This window comes from Leuciscus leuciscus (assembly GCF_965113295.1).
Source record: "Leuciscus leuciscus genome assembly, chromosome: 3".
Classification (NCBI taxonomy): domain Eukaryota; kingdom Metazoa; phylum Chordata; class Actinopteri; order Cypriniformes; family Leuciscidae; genus Leuciscus; species Leuciscus leuciscus.
In genome coordinates, this window is record NC_138727.1 from 35,568,065 (window position 1) to 35,582,901 (window position 14,837).

A 14,837-nucleotide genomic window follows, 5' to 3' on the forward strand; every position below is an offset into this window, starting at 1 on the left:
GGTTAAGCCTTCTGGCGCCCTTAAGGAAACGAACTATAAGGTCGCTTTTACCTAAGGAGGCTCCGGCTTCCAATACGTGATAAGCAGCAATGGCTGCCACATACACTTTGAGAGTGGAGGGGGAACGACCCACGTCCAACATCTCCTGCAGAAAAGAAAGCACTTTTGGTACTTCACACGTGTGTGGGTCGAGGCCTCGAGCTAAACACCAGCTGGAGAACACTGACCATTTAAGGTGATAGAGGCGTCTGGTAGACGGTAGACGGCTCCTTAATAGTGTTCAGGACACCTTCTGGGAGATCCTGGGGTACCCGTTGAGTGGCCATACATGTAGGGCCCACAAGTCGGAACGGGGATGCCAGATTGTCCTGTGGGCCTGAACCAGAAGGTCGCACCTCACTGGGATTGGCCATGGGTCTGTTACAGACAGTTGCATCAGCTCTGGAAACCAAATCTGGGTTCGCCAGAGAGGAGCTACTAAGAGAACTGCGCTTTTCGTATTCCTGATCCGTTCGATGACCTGAGGGTGCATCGAGACCGGGGGAAACGCATAGAGAGGAAGGTTGGGCCAATCGTGGGCCAACGCATCCCTGCTCTTTGAAAAGAAGATTGGGCAGTGACAGTTGTCTTCTGAGGCGAAAAGATCTACTTCTGCCTTCCCGAAGACCTCCCAAAGCAGGAGGACTGTCTGAGGGTGGAGAGACCATTCCTCTGGGGGAACTCTGCCCCGAGAGAGCATGTCTGCTCCTATGTTCATCGTGCCTGGCACGTGAGCTGCCCTGACCGAGCGCAGGTTGGTGTGAGCCCATAGCAGGAGCTGAGAGGCTATGGCAAACAGGTTGCGGGACCTGAGGCCGCCCTGGCGATTTATGTAAGAGACCACCGACATATTGTCCGTCCGGACCAACACGTGGTGACCAGCCAGGTATGGGAGGAAGGCTTTCAGGGCTAGAAAAACTGCTCTCATTTCGAGGCAGTTGATGTGTAGGCGTTTCTCCGAGCTCGACCAGAGGCCGGAGGTAGGCCTGCCCTCGTACAGAGCTCCCCAACCCAGGTTGGAAGCGTCTGTTGAAATCATCCTCCTCTCTGAAACCACCCCCATGCTTACGCCCTGCTGGTACCAGCTGGCGTCTTTCCAAGGGGCCAGGGCTTGAACACAGCGCTGGTCCACCTTGATAACCAAGTGGCCTGAGTGCCAGGCGTGGGGTGGCACCAGAGGTGCTAGCCACAGCTGAAGAGGACGCATACGCAGTAGGCCTAGTTGGAGTACTGATGATGCAGAGGCCATCAGGCCAAGGATCCTCTGAAACGTTCTGAGGGGTACATGAGAGCCCTCTAAGAACGATGCCGCGAGCTGCTGAATCGTTAAAGCACGGGCCGGTGTGGGCCATGCTTTCATAAGTACGGAGTCGAGAACTGTTCCCAGGAACGTGATGCGTTGGCTGGGCAACAGAATACTCTTGGAAAAATTGACCCTGAGCCCCAGACATTCCAAATGGCTGAGGAGCCGGGCTCTGTGAGTATGTGACTCCGACTCTGACTGAGTCAGTATGAGCCAGTCGTCGAGGTAGTTCAGGATGCGCATGCCCCGCTGTCTCAGGGGGGAGAGAGCTGCATCCATGCACTTCGTGAAAGTGCGAGGTGCCAGTGCCAGTCCAAATGGTAGAACTGTGTACTGGTATGTCTGCCCCTCGAAGGCGAATCTCAAGAATGGCCTGTGGTGGGGGTTCACTTGAATGTGAAAGTAAGCGTCTTTCAGATCTACTGAGAAAAACCAGTCGCCTGGGCGAATTTGCGCCAGGATATGTCTGGTCGTGAGCATTCTGAACGGCCGTGACATGAGAGCCTTGTTCAGATGTCTGAGATCTAAAATGGGTCTCAGGCCGCCGTCTTTCTTTGGAACAAGAAAGTAACGGCTGTAAAAACCTGACTCGCTCTGAGAAGGGGGGATCTTCTCGATGGCCCCTTTTGCCAGCAGACCTAACACTTCGGTGCGGAGGACATGACTCAATGTGCTCCTTACCGTGGTTTGTATAACCGCGCGAAAACGCGGTGGTCTGCGGGCAAACTGAAGCGAGTAACCGTGTTTTATGATGTTCATCACCCAATCTGAGATTCCGGGGATAGCTTGCCAAGCTAGAGCCCGCAGAGCCAGAGGCATTATCATATCTGGAACGCCCAGTATCGGGGGCTCGAACTGACATGTATGTAGGTGAGAAATTTTGCTCGATTTGTGCTTTTTGTGGGTCGCTGTTAAAACAGCGTTTGTGTGCAGGGGTGCGTGACAGGTGACGGGCCCATGTACTGCATTTAAAACTGCTCCAACCGCCTGAACTGAAGAGGGGGCTGAGAGTAGCACTCGAGCGACTTTTGGGGCTGGTCCGGCCGCGGCGGGACAATGACCCCTCTTTATGCCGGTTAGGACGGCTTCTTGGGCTCGTGATCGAGCGTGAGCTTAGGCCGCGGGCCCTGGCGCTTCGGGAACGGGAACCGTTTAGCAGGCTTCGGGTGCTGGCTGGTCTCAGCCGCTGGGCGGGGCTGGAGGACCTGTGAAACCACCCTCTCAGGTCGCGGCGTGCTCTTGGGGCGCCGTTGGACCGAGCTAGAGCGTTTGGGCAGAAAGTGCTTCATAGCGCTGGAAGCTTTCTGAGCCTCGGTGAAACGTTCTGCGAAGCCGCTAGGGCTGTACTCAACCAAAGAAAATCTTGGTCGACTGAAGTCCTGAAATTTTCGACTAAAAATCGACTAAAATCGACTAAAAATGACGGTAGAAAAAAAAAACGTTAAGTTAATTAGATGCGCACTGTGCGCAGTACTTGGTAGCCTTGTTGTCCGCCTAAATGAATTATAAATAAACATAAAAAACTAGTAGGCTATTTGCAGTATATTAAATCGTTTTTGACCTAAATATTTTGCACTGAAATGAGTCTGACACTCAAATCTGTCGGCTCTGACAGCGTTGCATCACGTGCACCTGCGCAATATCATAGCTTATGATTTCCGAAAACAGTACTATGTTGTCAGCTAGTGATATCATCACAAGAACTGTTGAGGAATATGCAACATAATTTAGACAATTATTTTTGTCATATGTTATAATAATAAGTTATAACTGTCAGACACTATCATTTCACCGTGCATGTCCTCGCACCGAGCGAGGCTGAACATGAGCTCAGCTTCGCAGCTGAGACACGAATAGACTATTAACTTAAAGCTTTTACCCTTAATAAACACAAAAGGCACGTCCACTTTAATAAAAAAAGAATATTTATTAAACAAAATAAGAGCAGAAACGAAATAAAGTGCATAACTGAAAAATAAAGCATCCTAGGCTCAAAACTAACACAACCAACAGCACAGCGCAATTGCGCATTAGGCTCCAAATAAAAAATAAAAAAGTTAGGTTATAACACTAAAACATTGAAATATGCAAATTCTGATATGTTCATATAGCCTACTCAAAACAGACAGGGCAAGCTAACGCAGACAAGTGAGCTTACCACTTTTAGATGATATGTCATGTTTGTCGTCGAGCTGTGGAAAACTGTTGCATGCAAACTTTGCATTCGACCTTTTTCCTGTTATCAATTTTAACAAAATGCTGCCACACTGTCGATCTCTTTGTTGTTGACATGTTAGAAGAGGACTGACTATTAAACGCTCTCACAATTAAATAAATAATATTCAGCATCAAACCTTCTATAGTTATCGCTCTCTCTTGGGTTGGGCTAATCCAAAAAAGGTGAAAACAAGGGGGGTGTTCTGAAGACAGACTGTTACAGTGAAACAAGGGTACTCTGAAAACACCCCCATTAGCAGTTAGTGCTTTCCACCTGATGAAATGAGCGCGCCTCAGCGCGGCAAAACTGATGAAATAAACGCAGCAAAACTGATGAAATGAACGCGGCAAAAAATCGACCAATCAGAATTTTGGTCGAACCAGAATGTATCGACCAATTAATCGACTAATCGACTGGGACAGTACAGCCCTAGAAGCCGCTGACAGACGGGCCGAAGAGACCGGATGGTGTAACTGGAGAGTCGAGGAAGGCGGTCTTGTCTGCGTCTCTGATCTCAGTTAAATTTAGCCACAGGTGGCGCTCTAAAACCACCAGGCTGGCCATGTTGCGGCCCAGGGCTTGAGCAGTGGTCTTAGTGGCCCGCAGCGCCAAATCCGTTGCACTTCTGAGGTCCTTAAAGGTGTCTGGGTCAGGGCCTGACTCATCCATGGAGCGGAGGAGCTTAGCCTGGAAGACTTGAAGCGTCGCCATGGCGTGAAGTGCAGAGGCGGCTTGACCAGCGGCAGTATAAGCGCGGCTGGCGATGGCCGATGTGGTCCTGCACGGCTTAGATGGGTGCACAGTCTTAGACCTCCAACTACCTGCAGTGGGAGGGCATAAGTGTGCGGCGACCGCTTCCTCTAGTGGAGGGAGAGACACATAACCTTTTTCTTCAGCGCCGTCAACAGTGGAGAGCGTTGAAGAAGCAGATGAGCGTGTTCGCGCTGAAAAGGGCGCGCGCCAGCTCTTAGTGAGCTCCTCGTGGACCTCAGGCAGAAAGGGGGCGGCGCGCTGACGAGGGGCCTGATGGCGCCCCGGCAGGAACCATTCGTCGAGGCGGCTTCTGGGAGGCTCAGCTGGAGAAACCCAGTCGAGTCCCAGCTCGTTGACAGCGCGAGACATGACGCGGAAGAGTTCGGCGTCGATGTTCGCTCGAGTGTCAGAAGGATCCAACTGAGAGGGGGGGACGGGGTCCGCGGAGCCCGACCAATCCTCGCTCTCAGATGCCGCCACGGAAACTGCGTCATCCATTCCCTCAGCAGATCCGCCAAAAGAGACGAGTCCCGCCGCAGCAGACGAGGGGCGTTGGTCGCTCCGAGAAAAACAGAACTGGAGAGGAGGGCGTGGGCGAAGCACGTGGAGAAAGGCCCGGCGTGCATTCGCTAAACTCACTGCATTCAGGACGCCTCTGCTCGCGTCGCTTCTTCCTACGGGGCTCGCGGGGCGCCGAAGACGGAAGATGGGCGGGCCGAGACAGGCAGCACACTGTGTGTGTCTGTCAGACACATGCAGGGGAACCCCGCAGGATTGACAGAGAGAGAGAGGCATTTGAAACAACGCCTGTGCGCTGTGAAAACAGCGATTTTGCTCTTTTAGAGATAGAAGAGAGAAAAAAAGGATACTCGTCGGATGCCACAGGGAAACGCTCAGCTGGCAGATGCCGAGATGCGAAGCTGTTCCGCTGGAAGGCCTTTCAAACGACGAGCGGCTTCTATCCGGAGAAGATCAGCGACGAGGTGAGTCGAGCTGAAGGAGATTAAATCTGTCAAATGGCGGATTTTATCTGTATTTATATTCTATGGTCACGTGTAGTTTCGTGCGCTTGACTTTGGCAGTGTGCCAAGCGCCCTGATTGGTTCACGCGCCTCTGCCTATCCGCCATTGGTTCGTGCAGTTGCCCACAGCACAGCCTATCAGCATGCTCGCGCTAGCCTGATGCTCTCGCCTGTGCTGCAGCAATGCGTTTTAAAATAAAGGCTTCAATATTCTCGAGAAAAGGAGTTTTCCCACAGCGTTTGCAACGCAGTACGAGAGAACGTTCTCGTAAGGGAACCGGGTTTCAAAGTGCAAGTTTTTTAAAACAATACTGTTACCGTCACTATACAAAATCGCGAATTTGTGAAATCAGTGACGTCTTGTGCATGCGTATTACGTGTTCAGTCTATAGGCGCATAGTGTTTCTTTACAAAGTGACATCGCCATCGACTGGCCTGGCATGAATAATACAGCTTTTTTTGTTGTTGTTGACGTTTTCACCGTTTTGTGTGAACGGGGATTGTTTTGACAACGTTGTCGTCTGTACGCAAAACTTTTCAAAAACACGACGGAAAAGCTTACATTTTTAGTACATCATTGTCATGTAAACATACCCTACATTTCAAAAAGTTAATTTAAGGTTACAATTTGTAATTAATATTTATTTTTAACTGATCAATTAATTTATTGAATGAAAATGTTAATATTTATATAATATGATGTAATTCTAACTACATCAACTTTGAAACTTTTTATTTTTTAGACAAGACTTTCTTTAGACAAACTTTGAAATTTGTCTTGACAAAGTCTGGACTCAGTTTTGAAAACAACTTGGCTTTTTTTAGTTAAAATTATCTTTGAAATTTGATTTGTTTGATTTCTACTTTTTAAATTGCAATTCTGCCTCCTGTTTGCTACCTCAACTCAAATGAAATCCAATTAAATGGTCATTTAAAAGGCATTCACTATTCATTTCTGAATAATGCACAAACCTGTTATACATAAAATGCTGGAGACTTTGTGACCCCAAACATAAAGGGCCCTATCTTGCACCCAGCGCAAGTGACTTTGTACACCGACGCATGTATCATTCCTATTTTGCACCCGCGCAAAGCGGACTTTTCCCTCCACAGAAGCACGTCGGTTAACTAAGAAATACACTTGCGCTCCCGGGGGCGGATCAGCGCAAAGAGGAGGCGTGTTCCGGCGCAAACGTTCCTTCTTGCTATTTTGCAGGTTTAGAAAACAATTGCGCCACTAACCAGGAAAAAATAGTTTAAAGTCAGTGGCGCGTTGCGCATGTTATTCATAGGCTATTTTAAGGGCGCATGCTTGGCCATAATCAATGTAGCGTGTGCACAACGCGCACTTTGATTCTCTCATCTACACAGAAGCAGCAGTTTTCATTTTTGCAAATCATACATTATTACGATAGATAGATAGATAGATAGATAGATAGATAGATAGATAGATAGATAGATAGATAGATAGATAGATAGATAGATAGATAGATAGATAGATAGATAGATAGATAGATAAACAATTTATTATAAAAGCATACATCTAGCTTACACATTTACCCAGGGTTTCTCCATTTCAATGTAACTTCTCTCGTTTACGGCCGTGACGAGAGCGTTGCTCTCCTTGGCTGTGAACCGCTGCTGGCGCGCGCCTGGCAAATCCGCCGTTACAATAGCAATCCGCTATGGAAAAAGCGCATCTGCTCTTAAAGGGAATGTGAGATGACGCTCTGATTGGTTTATTTCACGTTACGCCCAAACCACACCTATGAATAATGAAGCTACTTCAGACCAACCCATTTTAGATTTGCGCCTGGCGCAAGAGTCATTTATCGCGCCGGGAAAATAGCAACAGCGCCGAGACCCGCCCACAAAGTTACTTGCGCTTTGCGCTTTGACACTTGCGTTTCAGATCGTTAAAATAGGGCCCAAAGAATGTAAAGTCAATCTCAACAGAACATGAGGATTAATCGAGGTAATAGGGCAAAGATTGATGCAGGCATGCTTTGAACAGACAGACTATAGAGGTGAAGCACTAAAATCTGGCCAAACATAACGATTTTGGTCTGATTGGTTGATTGATTAATTGTGTCACTAAAGCTCTTTTAGAAAGCAGTAGATTCTGAATTTAATGTTTCCGCCTTACCGTGTTCAAACACATAAATTATCTGTCTGCTAAAGTGACTATTTGGCTATAAATATGATGCACTCACTGATGAATTACTTAGCAAGCCATATATATATATATTTGCTCAGTCTCAGCTCTAGGCTGTTCTGTGGCTGAAAGAAATGTGGAAGGCATATTCTGGAGCATCTGGGATTGTTTATTCATTTAAGGGATTTTTCCGCTAGCTGCATCATCAGTTGTAGGATGTCAGGGATTTCTTGGCATGTCATTTCACAATGCGACGTCATTAGATTTGTGAATCACTGTAGAAATCACCTCTTCTGATGATATAAACACCAATGCTGTGAAAATTGGAGCACAACTGCCAGACTAAGGGTATTTTTACATGACAATGTTGTACCAAAAACGTTTTTCACAACACCATAGTCAAAATTATCCGTGAAAATGTCTTAAAATGCTGTTTTATGCTGCCAGGCCAGTAGTTGGCGATGTCACTTTGTAAAGAAACACTACGCACCTATATACTGAACACGTTAAGCGCATGAGCATGGCGTCACCGTTTTCACAGATTGGCGATTTTGTAGAATAAATGGAGACGATAATGGTATTGTTTTCAAAACCTTGATCTTTGAAACCTGTTTTCAAAAGTTTGCGTTTTCAGGCCCCCAAAACACCATTGTCGTGTAAATGAATGGTCAAAATGCATAAAAAGTTTTGAGTTTTTAGTTGAAAATGGTGTCGTGTCAACGGCCCTTAAGTGTCTAATGTACTAAAACCAGAAACGTTTTTCCTTCGCGTTTTTCGCATACAGGTGACAACGTTGTCAAAAGAATCCCCTTTCCCACGGATCCGCGAAAACGACAAGAAACGCTGTATTATTCACGCCAGGCCAGTAGATGGTGATGTCACTTTTTAAAGAAACGCTACATGCCTATAGACTGAACACGTAATACACATGTGCATGATGTAACCGTTTTCACAAATTAGCATTTTTTTTAGTTTACACAGAGACAATAATGGTATTGAATCATTATACAAAACGCTGTTGTCGTGTAAATGAACGGCCAAAACGCATAAACAGTTTTCCGTTTTTAGTTGAAAATGGTGTCTTGTAAACGGCCCCTAAATGTACAAGAAGGATGTTATGTTAGGGCATGGTCCAAGGACACAAAGACAAAAACTTTAATTATCAAAACAAAAGCAGGAGACCATAATCCAAGACAAAAACCACTCTGCATGCAATGAGAACTGACAAACGCATCTGAAAACTGAGAGGTATTATACACACAAACAAGGAATTGCAGTAAACAAGACACAGGTTAAAATCATAGGTTACTATGGAGATTAACAAGGGCATAATTAGTCACTAAGAGAACTAATGAGACAGGAACTACACAGAGGAAAAAGGGGCCAAATGAAACCGATAAAATCAACAACCTAAATGTCCACCAAACAGAATGAAAACCTTAAACGTTATAAGCAGCAGACAATAGTTTGATATAAATGGTGGCTGGGTTTCCAGATAACATTTCAAATTACACTCAAAGATCATTGTATCTTATGTCGTACATTGTTTTATGATTGATAAATGCCAAGTCAGCATGTCTCCCATGCCAGCACATATTAAATAGCGCATAAGTGCATCGTTACAGTGCTCTCTGTTTCAAAGTTGCTGAGCTGAGGCCAAAACTTATGCCAATATCTCCTATAGATTTGTCTCACCAATATGAATACTGTAGCACAAAAATTACTGTATTTAATGTGATCACGAGTAATTTGGACCTTCGTAAGGGACTCTGCAGTTACCGTACCTGTTGTAGCTGCATGTGTTGTTGAGGTTATATAGCTTATGTGTGCTTTATTTATTGCTAAATAGCTGCTAAGTGTTTGTGTAAAACATGTTTTAATCATATTTTTTTTTATTATTTGTATTTGTTTATTAGTATTAATTAGATTAAAGTATTTTATAGGCCTTATACCCTGATGTATGTCTTGTAAATTAAGGCAAATCACATGGTATGCACCAACTGCAACTTCTGAAAAAATTTAATTTAGCTTTTAAATTTGCAATAATTAAAAAAATTGTTTTGTAGTAATCAATACATGTTGATTTAGAGTAATCAATACATGTTGATTTAGAGTGGGTTGTCCGAGGTGCTTATTAATTTACCAGTGCTATTGTTATACTACTGTTGTAACAATGCCTTTAGGAAACAAATAGTTGAGATTAAAGGGATAGTTCACCCAAAAATTCTAATTCTGTCATTAATTACTCACCCTCATGTCGTTTCTAACCCGTACTACTTTCGTTCATCTTCGGAACACAAATTAAGATCTTTTAGATGAAATCTGAGAGCTTTCGGTCCCTCCATTGGCAGCTGCGCCACCACCACTTTGACGCTTCAAAAAGTTAATAAAACAAATGAATTGAGCAGTTTAGTCCAAATCTTCTGATGAGACTCGATTACTTTATATGATGATAAATTATATATTTGTTCATTATACAAAGCGATCTAAACAGCTCAATTCATGGATTAGTTTTATGAACTTTATGAACTTTTTGAAGCATCAAAGTGGTAGTTGCGTAGACTGTCAATGTCCCTTTAAGGACATGTTACAGTACTTAAAATGAGAGGCTGGTTAGGATGAACTGATGCAACTGAGACAGCGCAGTTTACAGTACATGATAATGACAACACGGCGAATGTTGTATGCGAATTACATTCATACCACATATAATATACTTTTTTAGAGCTTAACAAGTAAATTCTTATTCAAATAAGTACCTACTCAAGAGAGTATGTGATTCTCACTTCTCAGTCCTCTCCACAGTCTTTACATTTCTGCCCTTGAACGAATGATCCTTGTCCTTCAAATGCAGGTAAATGGCTATGAGTTGCCTGGAGGTTTTCGCTCTCCTGTGTTGAGATGTTGGCTTATAAAGGGATTGTTCTGTTTCCTTGATGTCAGGGTATTCTTTGTTGCACTGAATTGCATATACTGCATTGCTTTGCAGAGGTATAGGTCTCTGATCTTTTGTGTGAAGTAGTCTATGCATTGATGTGCTGTATTTGGCTCAACATTTTCGCCTGATTTATTCTATACAGGTACAATTCAAATGTTGGTGATGTAGTATTTCAGAGTACTCTGTCATTTTATCTGATGAGAATGACTTATGTAATTAAGAAATTTCAGTTCTTTCATTAGGACTTTGCTTTAATTAATGTTAATCAAATGGTAAACATGGGCCTGTTTTCACAGTAAATTAATCTGACATTCAGCAACTGACAATCAAAACAAAAGCGTCTCAAGTTTCTGGTGAGTGTTTAACATTCCAGCAGAACTACATTCAAATAATATTGTAAGAAAAGTTATGGCATGAATATTTTGTAGGTAATAGGTATTCAATATAATAGGTAATAAGTAATTGCACAGAAAACGTGAATACTTAAAGGTGCATTAAGCAACTTTTCATGTTAAAAATACCCGTCTTCTAACCCATACATGCTTAAACAATTGCCTGATGGGCTGAATGAGCCCTTCTCTGATCACTGAGATTGTCTCTATAATCCTGTAAAGTAAAATAAATAAGGAATTTTAGACTGGGCGTGACGTCATGCGCGTTCACGGCACGCTCACCTGGCTGTCTGGCAGGTTTGTGTATTCGCCGCCATTCTCCGTAGAAGATGGATTCTAAGAGACCGGCTTGTAGTTCATTTCAAACACCAACGCAAACTCCACGTAAGAGAAAAAAAAAGAAAACTTTTGTCCGTGAGCGTGCACACTTCTGGCTGCAGTTTCGCTTGCCGCCAGAGGGGGCATAGTTCTGCAAAAACTCAGAGACTTGCGCAATGCACCTTTAAGTATATTCTCTTATGTAAGTGGTCATAGAGGTTTATAAGTATTTTACAGTACAAAAGCGGAAAGTTACACGCCGTTTCTTAAGCATCGTACAACTCAGGACCAAATACATTTATATACAGAAAGCTGATGCCAAAGATAGAAACACACCTCATGGCATAAAATATCTGTAATATAGATTGTTTGTTATGTAAGAAGACACCATTACAGTTCATTATGGTTCAGTTGCTGCAGACAGAAATGATATGCTGGGACAGAAGAAGCCTTTCATGAAGGAAGATGCCTAACATTCCAAATCCCCACAGAGGTCAAACGCCACAGTACAATACCATATTCAGTCCAAAGCCTGTTTCCACCCCCTGCCCAGGACTTAATGTACACTAACAGATCTGCAGAGGTCACAAGCTGTAAGTCACATGTTCCTCACTTTGTTTGACTCTATATCAGCAATTAGAATCATGGCTGTTTGGCTACATCTGTACTGTATTAAACCTATTGTTATTTCTGATTATTTTCTGATTCAGATTCACTACTCTCACAGACTATAAAATGAAGAAATTGTTATTTTGCAGGTTCATTTGAAAAAGAGCAAGCAATGATTTTCCCCCTTTAACTTTGAAAAGCTTCAGTGTAAATTTTGTGATTGCATTGAATTACAATCGCGTGGTTAAAATGTAGTGTTGAAAGTTTTTTTTTTTTTTTTACCTTTAAAAGTAACTAAAGCATCTTGCTTACTGACTGAGGAACAGCTTCAAATGATTCCAAAGATTCTAACGTATCTTTTCAGAACCATTTCAGAGCAATTTATTGAAGAGAAGTGATTCAAAGTGTCATTCATTCTCAATCTGCAATTGCTAGTTATTATTATTATAAATGGCTGAACATACCAAACTTGATTGCTCAAATATTCTCGGATGAAATCAATGTATTGTTGCAGTGTCAACGCTATTCAATCAATAAATAGATGTGCCACTGAAAAGCTGCATCATTTAAAAATTAGCAACACATTTTTTTTATTTTTTTTTTATTCATTTTTGATTTTAATTGAATTGAACAGCTTGTAAACATCCTTTATCAGTAGAAAAAACCCCCCTGAAATAACCCTTTAAACATTAAAGTATTCATTTTAGATATTCCCCTCATATAGAACCTTTTTGGCTTAAATCGTTCTTTAAAATTGTGTCAAGAATCCTAGGGTTCTAAATAGAAACTCCATCGAACCTTTTTTTTCTAAGACTATCATTCAACATACTTAAGCAGTCAAAATAACCCTAATCTACCAACAAAAAGTAATTCTTACTGGGTCAAATATGGACAAACCAAACCGTTATTTTTAAACCCAAAGGTTGGGTTTGTCAATATTTGACCCAAACATGGGTTGAAACAACCCAGATTTTTTTAATTCTTTAATTTAATTTATCATACTATTAGAGCCTAAATCAAATCATAATCAAACCAGAATTACATTTTGAGAATTTGGAGTATCGTTCTCTGCCACTCTACTTGATTTGACAGATAGTACTGTCGGCTGAAACAAAATCTCATTAATTATTGTGGTTGTCGCACTCTCACATGACTAGTAACGCACGAGTGCTAGTATGAATATTTTACTCCCCGTGGGAAAGCTTTTAAAGCGCTCACAGAGGATTTACAGTTGAATCAGGCAGATAAAGTGTTATCGCGCTACTGTCGTACCTGGTTTTCTGAAAACAAGAGGGAGAGAGAGTGAGAGGGAAAAGACACTGATTTCCAAAAGGGTTTTTGCAAAAATACATTAGCATGTAATTGTAGATGTCAGCAAAGATATCTGCAATTGTAATGCAACCTGAACTTTTTAATGAAAATATGATTCTGTCTCGCAGGATTCTTGCTTTCCTCGTTCGTTTTGATGACAGATTGCTAGGTAAGGAAGAATTTCACTTATAAATCTGTAGCATCAGTCAGGGCAACTGACGCTAACAGTACTCCTCAAAATGGGAAATGGAAAAAGAACAGGAAGGATTAGCCGCATTAGTTGGGAATGCATATGGCTCACTGGCACTATGGCAATACCCGGGAATTGCATTGTGGGATATGTCCTCTGGGGGAATCATATGAATGGGTACTCTGTACAGTGCAAAGGTTCATGCAATATTCAGTAGGCTGAGTCGTCTCCAGATATATGTATTCAAAGACAATCAGACTTCTCAGAACTTTAGTGAGGAAAATAGCCTGTCGAGACAATTGAATATTATTCATGCCAACGATGAGCTGCTCACACAAATCATCTCAACTGCTATAACGTTATAAGTAATGATATGTTTCAAAAACCGAGACGCAGAAAATGATAGGTAGAATTATATTAAAGAGAGCTGCCAGTGGCATTTGCCCTCTATTGCAAAAATAGAAAAGGTTTGGAAAGTTTGGTTAGTCAGTTGTAATGACAGGTCTTGAGCTTGACACTCAACTCAAGAGAGTGTGTGTTTGCTGTGTCAATTTCAGAGTTTTGCATGTGGACAATCTCTGGTAGTTATGAAATATACATGTGCCAGGGTTGTCAGGGTTGTGCACCATTAGGATTTGAAATGTCAATGCTTTTTAAATTCTCATGAAATTCCTGAATTTGAACTGAAGTACTGAAACATTGCTATTATTGCTATTAAAATTGATTGAAATGCAAAGGATATAAATTAATCACTAACTACCAAAAAAGCTAAACTTTTAACAAAAACGAAATTTGTCAAGACAAAGTTTGAATGTTGGCTTGACAGCCTCGCTTGAATGTTTGGATGTGCGGACAGACAGACAGACAGACAGACAGACAGACAGACAGACAGACAGACAGACAGACAGACAGACAGACAGACAGACGGACAGACAGACAGACGGATAGATAGATAGAGAGACAGACAGACTGATAGATATGTAGATAGATAGAGAGACAGACAGATAGACAGATAGATAGATAGATAGATAGATAGATAGATAGACAGAGAGAAAGACAGACAGACAGACAGACAGACAGACAGATATGTAGAGAGACAGACAGACATATAGATAGACAGACAGACAGACAGACAGACAGACAGACAAACAGATAGACAGATAGACAGACAGACAGACAGACAGATAGATAGATAGATAGATAGATAGACAGACAGACATATAATTAGACAGACAGACAGTCAGATCAACAGACAGATAGATAGACAGAAAGACAGACAGTCAGATCGACAGATAGACAGACAGACAGTCAGATCGACAGATAGATAGATATATAGATAGATAGATAGATAGATAGATAGATAGATAGATAGATAGATAGATAGATAGATAGATAGATAGATAGATAGATAGATAGATAGATAGATAGATAGATAGATAGATAGAGATAGCGGGACGGACGGACGGACGGACGGACAGATAGATAGAATTTGAGTCAGTAAATTCCTATTCCTGTCATTCCAATTCACATTTGTACTTGTGAGCCAATTCAACATTTTCCCTGGTAAATTTGTTTGCAACTTGTTCTAG